This window comes from Spermophilus citellus (genome assembly GCF_964194105.1).
Source record: "Spermophilus citellus genome assembly, chromosome: 8".
NCBI lineage: Eukaryota > Metazoa > Chordata > Mammalia > Rodentia > Sciuridae > Spermophilus > Spermophilus citellus.
Window position 1 is genome coordinate 154,003,630 of NC_138189.1, and position 6,994 is coordinate 154,010,623.

The following is a 6,994-nucleotide window of genomic DNA, read 5'->3' on the forward strand; positions in this document are numbered from 1 at the left end:
GTTGAAAGAGATCATGAAACACAAAATCCTGAAGAGGAGGCATTGACTTTGCTGTGTTCATACACAGTTACGCAGGAAGTCAGAAATACGCATTTGGGCTGTCTGTTTTTCCTTCCCATGGATTTGAGCAGTTATTAATGAAAAATAGAACTCTAATTTTGTGAGCCAATTAAAATGAAAATGGAATGTCTCTAAATTTTATTCAATTAAATTATAGAGTGAGAAGACATATCTAAAGAGGAAGCAGATTTAAAACTATTAAATCTGTCCATTTAGTCGGGATTCTGCTGGGACCAGCCTGAGTTGCCCTCTGAGAGGGCACAGGAGTGTACAGGAGTGTGAGAGCCACGGATTGCTACGCTTCTGGAAGCGCCGGAATCACACGGGGCCCCTGATGTGTTCACGGAGCCACTGGCTTTCCCGCTCCCCGTGAGTCTCCTCAGTCTCTGTGTGTTGGAGCTCAACGGAGAAGCAGAAGAACCCAGAAAATCAGCGTTTTCTGCTCTAGTCATCTCTGGAGCTTCCCTCAATTGATTTCCAGGCCTGTGCTTCCAGGGTGTTTACCAATCATTCCAGACCTTTCTTCCTGCAAGTGCATCAGAAGAGCAAGAGGCAGCAGGTCTGCTGTGGGAGACTCCCAGCGAAGGGTTAAAGGGTTATGTCCTCAGATTAGTGTGAAAGTCACTATAATGACAGCTTCTAGTGGTGGACCAAAGCTGGCCCCTGGGGTAGCCCCAGAATTCAAACTGAACTTACTAGAAGATTGGTGGTGGGCTACCTGCCGCAAATAGCAGTCAGCCAGCCAGCCCTGGGCCATGCTGCTGGCCTCCCCTCGCCAGGTGTGCACTGAGTGCAGGACACCTGGCTTCATGTGGCCTCTGACCACGGGCTGTGGATGTGAGGAGCTGAGCCTGTATTCAGGGCTCAGCCTACAGCTGGGTCACCAGTGCTGTCTGCACCCCTTTGTACAGAGATTTCAGGGCCTCTCTGCCTCAGGTCACCTCCTGCACCCTCCCGGAGGATGTCCAGGGCCTCTCTGCCTCAGGTCACCTCCTGTACCTCCCACAGTGTGTCTGGGCCTCTCTGCCTCAGGTCACCTCCTATACCTCCCACAGTGTGTCCAGGCCTCTCTGCCTCCGGTCACCTCCTGTACCTCCCACAGTGTGTGTCCGGGCCTCTCTGCCTCAGGTCACCTCCTGTACCTCCCACAGTGTGTGTCCGGGCCTCTCTGCCTCAGGTCACCTCCTATACCTCCCACAGTGTGTGTCCAGGCCTCTCTGCCTCAGGTCACCTCCTGTACCTCCCACAGTGTGTCCGGGCCTCTCTGCCTCAGGTCACCTCCTGTACCTCCCACAGTGTGTCCAGGCCTCTCTGCCTCAGGTCACCTCTTATACCTCCCACAGTGTGTGTCCGGGCCTCTCTGCCTCAGGTCACCTCCTGTACCTCCCACAGTGTGTGTCCGGGCCTCTCTGCCTCAGGTCACCTCCTGTACCTCCCACAGTGTGTCCAGGCCTCTCTGCCTCTGGTCACCTCCTGTACCTCCCACAGTGTGTCCAGGCCTCTCTGCCTCAGGTCACCTCCTATACCTCCCACAGTGTGTGTCCGGGCCTCTCTGCCTCAGGTCACCTCCTGTACCTCCCACAGTGTGTGTCCGGGCCTCTCTGCCTCAGGTCACCTCCTGTACCTCCCACAGTGTGTGTCCGGGCCTCTCTGCCTCAGGTCACCTCCTGTACCTCCCACAGTGTGTGTCCGGGCCTCTCTGCCTCAGGTCACCTCCTGTACCTCCCACAGTGTGTGTCCGGGCCTCTCTGCCTCCGGTCACCTCCTGTACCTCCCACAGTGTGTCCGGGCCTCTCTGCCTCAGGTCACCTCCTATACCTCCCACAGTGTGTGTCCGGGCCTCTCTGCCTCAGGTCACCTCCTGTACCTCCCACAGTGTGTCCAGGCCTCTCTGCCTCCGGTCACCTCCTGTACCTCCCACAGTGTGTGTCTGGGCCTCTCTGCCTCCGGTCACCTCCTGTACCTCCCACAGTGTGTCCAGGGCCTCTCTGCCTCAGGTCACCTCCTGTACCTCCCACAGTGTGTCCGGGCCTCTCTGCCTCAGGTCACCTCCTGTACCTCCCACAGTGTGTGTCCGGGCCTCTCTGCCTCAGGTCACCTCCTGTACCTCCCACAGTGTGTGTCCGGGCCTCTCTGCCTCAGGTCACCTCCTATACCTCCCACAGTGTGTCTGGGCCTCTCTGCCTCCGGTCACCTCCTGTACCTCCCACAGTGTGTGTCTGGGCCTCTCTGCCTCAGGTCACCTCCTGTACCTCCCACAGTGTGTCCAGGCCTCTCTGCCTCCGGTCACCTCCTGTACCTCCCACAGTGTGTGTCTGGGCCTCTCTGCCTCAGGTCACCTCCTGTACCTCCCACAGTGTGTCCAGGCCTCTCTGCCTCCGGTCACCTCCTGTACCTCCCACAGTGTGTGTTCGGGCCTCTCTGCCTCAGGTCACCTCCTGTACCTCCCACAGTGTGTGTCCGGGCCTCTCTGCCTCAGGTCACCTCCTGTACCTCCCACAGTGTGTCTGGGCCTCTCTGCCTCCGGTCACCTCCTGTACCTCCCACAGTGTGTCCAGGCCTCTCTGCCTCCGGTCACCTCCTGTACCTCCCACAGTGTGTGTCTGGGCCTCTCTGCCTCAGGTCACCTCCTGTACCTCCCACAGTGTGTCCAGGCCTCTCTGCCTCCGGTAACCTCCTGTACCTCCCACAGTGTGTGTCCGGGCCTCTCTGCCTCAGGTCACCTCCTGTACCTCCCATAGTGTGTCCAGGGCCTCTCTGCCTCAGGTCACCTCCTGTACCTCCCACAGTGTGTCCAGGGCCTCTCTGCCTCAGGTCACCTCCTGTACCTCCCACAGTGTGTCCAGGCCTCTCTGCCTCAGGTCACCTCCTGTACCTCCCACAGTGTGTGTCCGGGCCTCTCTGCCTCAGGTCACCTCCTGTACCTCCCACAGTGTGTGTCCGGGCCTCTCTGCCTCAGGTCACCTCCTATACCTCCCACAGTGTGTCTGGGCCTCTCTGCCTCCGGTCACCTCCTGTACCTCCCACAGTGTGTCCGGGCCTCTCTGCCTCCGGTCACCTCCTGTACCTCCCACAGTGTGTCCAGGCCTCTCTGCCTCAGGTCACCTCCTGTACCTCCCACAGTGTGTCTGGGCCTCTCTGCCTCCGGTCACCTCCTGTACCTCCCACAGTGTGTCTGGGCCTCTCTGCCTCAGGTCACCTCCTATACCTCCCACAGTGTGTGTCCGGGCCTCTCTGCCTCAGGTCACCTCCTGTACCTCCCACAGTGTGTCTGGGCCTCTCTGCCTCAGGTCACCTCCTATACCTCCCACAGTGTGTCCAGGCCTCTCTGCCTCCGGTCACCTCCTATACCTCCCACAGTGTGTCCAGGGCCTCTCTGCCTCCGGTCACCTCCTGTACCTCCCACAGTGTGTGTCCGGGCCTCTCTGCCTCAGGTCACCTCCTATACCTCCCACAGTGTGTCTGGGCCTCTCTGCCTCAGGTCACCTCCTATACCTCCCACAGTGTGTCTGGGCCTCTCTGCCTCAGGTCACCTCCTGTACCTCCCACAGTGTGTCCGGGCCTCTCTGCCTCTGGTCACCTCCTGTACCTCCCACAGTGTGTCCGGGCCTCTCTGCCTCAGGTCACCTCCTATACCTCCCACAGTGTGTCCAGGGCCTCTCTGCCTCAGGTCACCTCCTATACCTCCCACAGTGTGTCTGGGCCTCTCTGCCTCCGGTCACCTCCTGTACCTCCCACAGTGTGTCCGGGCCTCTCTGCCTCCGGTCACCTCCTGTACCTCCCACAGTGTGTCCAGGCCTCTCTGCCTCAGGTCACCTCCTGTACCTCCCACAGTGTGTCTGGGCCTCTCTGCCTCCGGTCACCTCCTGTACCTCCCACAGTGTGTCTGGGCCTCTCTGCCTCAGGTCACCTCCTATACCTCCCACAGTGTGTGTCCGGGCCTCTCTGCCTCAGGTCACCTCCTGTACCTCCCACAGTGTGTCTGGGCCTCTCTGCCTCAGGTCACCTCCTATACCTCCCACAGTGTGTCCAGGCCTCTCTGCCTCCGGTCACCTCCTATACCTCCCACAGTGTGTCCAGGGCCTCTCTGCCTCCGGTCACCTCCTGTACCTCCCACAGTGTGTGTCCGGGCCTCTCTGCCTCAGGTCACCTCCTATACCTCCCACAGTGTGTCTGGGCCTCTCTGCCTCAGGTCACCTCCTATACCTCCCACAGTGTGTCTGGGCCTCTCTGCCTCAGGTCACCTCCTGTACCTCCCACAGTGTGTCCGGGCCTCTCTGCCTCTGGTCACCTCCTGTACCTCCCACAGTGTGTCCGGGCCTCTCTGCCTCAGGTCACCTCCTATACCTCCCACAGTGTGTCCAGGGCCTCTCTGCCTCAGGTCACCTCCTGTACCTCCCACAGTGTGTCCGGGCCTCTCTGCCTCAGGTCACCTCCTGTACCTCCCACAGTGTGTCCGGGCCTCTCTGCCTCCGGTCACCTCCTATACCTCCCACAGTGTGTCTGGGCCTCTCTGCCTCAGGTCACCTCCTGTACCTCCCACAGTGTGTCCGGGCCTCTCTGCCTCCGGTCACCTCCTGTACCTCCCACAGTGTGTCTGGGCCTCTCTGCCTCCGGTCACCTCCTGTACCTCCCACAGTGTGTCCGGGCCTCTCTGCCTCCGGTCACCTCCTGTACCTCCCACAGTGTGTGTCCGGGCCTCTCTGCCTCCGGTCACCTCCTGTACCTCCCACAGTGTGTGTCCGGGCCTCTCTGCCTCCGGTCACCTCCTGTACCTCCCACAGTGTGTCCGGGCCTCTCTGCCTCAGGTCACCTCCTGTACCTCCCACAGTGTGTCTGGGCCTCTCTGCCTCAGGTCACCTCCTGTACCTCCCACAGTGTGTCCGGGCCTCTCTGCTTCCGGTCACCTCCTGTACCTCCCACAGTGTGTCCGGGCCTCTCTGCCTCAGGTCACCTCCTGTACCTCCCACAGTTTGTCCGGGCCTCTCTGCCTCCGGTCACCCTCCAGGCCACAGCTGGTGCTCTGACCTCCTCCTACTGCAGTGTGTGACTCAGGTGTGCAGAACAGCTGTGTCCCTCTGAGTCAAGGCCGGGGTAAGGAAGTGAGTCTGAACTTGTGTTCCTCATAGTGGTCATGAGAACCTGACCTTTGACTGCAAAGGGACCATTATGGGAAGCATGTGTGACTTTTTTCTGGGTACTCCAGGAGGTGGAACCAGCCTTACTTGGGGCGCTCTTAGGGGAGATACAGGTGGCTCTCTCCTAGTCCACGGCAGCTTCATTTGTTCTGGTGGGTCCCACTTTCCTTACGGACAAGAGCATTGACTTCGGGCCAGTGGCTGCTGTGATGGCCTCGAGTGGCTTCTGGGTGGGTTCTGGTGGGTGCACTGAGGTGTCCTACAGTGGGAGTTCCACCCTCGTCATGGATGACTTGTGTGGCGCACAGAGAGGTTGGTGACATCCCCAGGGGCTCACAGCAGGTAAACGGCAGAGCCAGGATTCAGAGCTGTCTCAACGGGCCACAGGGTTTGGGGCACCACAGGGCTCCTTGTTCTACGGGTCTTGGGCTTTCCCTTAAATTGTATTACAGGAGAATATTCTTAGGAAAAAATTTTTGTTCAGAGAAAATACTCAATATTATGTGGAATTTAAGTTCCCTCCTGAGTAGGAGAGAGATCATCTTGTTTTGGCTTCTATGTGAGAAGAGAAAGGTGGATGCCTGCTGTCATGGTGCCAGGGCCAGGACGGCCTGAGCAGCTGTGGTCCGCTCTGGACACTAACGTGGCTCTGTCTCCCAGAGATCGCATCTGAGAGGCTGGGACCATCCCTCCCACCGTTCTTACCTAACTCCCTCTTATTCTGGAAAACACGCAGGCAGCTCCCAGCATGCCAAGCCACCTCCGCCGCCACTGTCCTTAGTGCTGTCCTTGGAGGTGCCACACTCAGTGTTGGAGCAAGCTCTGCTGGGTCCCCATGGGGGTCCCTTTGCCCTGCTGCTTCTGCAGTTCTCTCCCACCTCCTTGGAGACCCAGCGACACTAAAACCCAGAGAGGTGAGTCTGCGGCCCTGTCCTGCAGCCACAGCACAATGCTCTCCCCAGCTCAGATTGCTGAAGGCCCACCCCACAGCTCAGCAGAAAGGAAGAGCCTGTCCTCTGAACTCTCAATGGCCTGAGCGGCTCCAGCCCTTGCCCGGGTCCTCTCCTGCATCCTGTATGCCTGCTTTCATCTGTGCCCTGGGACCCGGGGGGCAGGAGGGCTGGGGGCTACCCAGAATGCAATGGAAAGAGGATGGGAGATCAGGAGGCCTTCTGTCATGAGCAAGCTGTCACTAACAGGGAGCCACAATGTGGTGTCTTCCACAGTGAGAGGCTTACTGAGGGACACTGAATCCACAGGCTGCACCACCTCCACTGGTGGAGGCTCACTGAATACCTGGTGTCACACGGTGTCATGAGCCAGGCAACCACAGGTCTGTAATTCCAATCCTAACCTCTCCATCCGGAACACTCCAGCCACACACACTTCAGTCAGTGATACATGACTAGGTCACAGACTAAGAAAGTGTTAAAAGGGGACACAGGGCTACGGTGCAGAGCCGAGAGCGTGAGCAGAGAGGGAAAGGCACAGCCTAAAGCCACTAAAAGTGATCAGACACAGCCTGAGGACTGCGGTCCTACACACCATAGTGTCATAGGGCAGGTAGAGTTGAGGACTGCTGTTCTACACAACAAAGAGACACTCAGGGCAGGCACAGCCTGAGGACTGCTATCCTGCACAACATGGAGTCACTAGGGCAGGCGCAGCCTGAGAACTGCTGTCCTACACACCATGGAGTCACTCAGGGCAGGCACAGCCTGAGAACTGCTGTTCTACACACCATGGAGTCACTAGGGCAGACACAGCCTGAGGACTGCTGTTCTACACACCATGGA